General features: G+C 53.7%; 1 pseudogene; it reads right to left on the reverse strand.

The window, feature by feature from the left end:
• Positions 1–228: 228 nt before the first annotated feature.
• Positions 229–1,212, reverse strand: LOC114215992 (ubiquitin thioesterase OTUB1 pseudogene; annotated as a pseudogene).

Consider the following 1,212-nt stretch of genomic DNA (forward strand, 5'->3'; position numbering starts at 1 on the left):
TGGGTCTTTGGACCTCTTGGGGGAGGGACATGCTCATATTTTTAAGATTTCCACATTTGTATAGTATACCACATTGAATGGTGGGCCGGGAGGGGGGTCTAAGAGGAAACTGTCACAGCGGCCAAGAGAAGCATATTTTATCCTTTGTAAGTCTGAAAATCAAAGGGTTGCCTCGGAATTACAAACAAGAATAGGTTAAAACAAATGCTAAGTCTTTTGCTTTTTTTTTTTTTCACCACCAGCATCCCCTTTAATAAAATGTGGAAGGTTGCGTGAAGGGGAAGGGGGGGGAGTGAAATATGACCATTTACAACCACAAAAAACCTCTGTACATGTCTAGCGCCTGGCAGAGGGGAGGGCAGGCAGGGCAGCGGCGGGCGGGGCCAGCCCTATTTGTAGAGGATGTCGTAGTGTCCAGGCGGATAGAGGAGGTACACCTTGGGCTCGGAGCCCTCGGGAAAGATGTGCGGGTTGGTGGTGCCGCCCTCGCCGCGGTCCATGTACTGCACCTGGATGGAGACGCTGAGGGCCTGGGCCAGCGTGATGATGTGAATGTGGTCGCTCTCCTTGCACATGGGCTCCACCTCCTGCTGACAGAACTCCTTGACCGTCCGCCCCCCCTCGATGAAGTGCTCGAAGAACTTGCTCTCCCGCTGCAGGTAGCCTGAGGTGAGCAGCCGCAGGTACACCACCAGGTAGTCGGAGGTGCTCTGGTCGTTGAAGGAGGCCAGCAGGTCGGCTACGGAGGTCTGCTTCTCCACCTGTTCGATCAGGTCCATGAACGTGTTGTGGAAATCCTCGATTGTGAACTCGGTGAAGCCCTGGGACACCAGGTCTCTTTGCTCTTTGAGACACGGCCTTAAACCGCTGCAATTCCTTGCTGTCGTCCAGCAGCGCCTCCAAGTGAGAGAATCCGAAAGCTCGGTAGAAGCAGTTTCCGTCGGGTCTGGTCTTGCGGATGTATGAGTACCTTTTGTGGAGGTCCTTGATCTTCTGTTGATAGATGTTGTCATCCTCAGCATACTCCTTGTACAGGACCGAAAGCTCCAGCCGCTCCGAGACCAGGGGGGTTCTGCACAGCAATCTCTTGCTGAGTTTGGTCCTGCTGAGCCATGATGGCTTCATCATAAGCAAGACAGTTAACACCTTCGGAGTCACTGCCGAGCGGCTCCTGCTTCCACTGCTGAGGTTCCTCCGCCGCCATCTTTAAAC

This window comes from Eumetopias jubatus, unplaced genomic scaffold (genome assembly GCF_037043125.1).
Source record: "Eumetopias jubatus isolate StellerSeaLion01/CBP00866 unplaced genomic scaffold, mEumJub1_p1.0 scaffold_3, whole genome shotgun sequence".
Taxonomy (NCBI): Eukaryota; Metazoa; Chordata; class Mammalia; order Carnivora; family Otariidae; genus Eumetopias; species Eumetopias jubatus.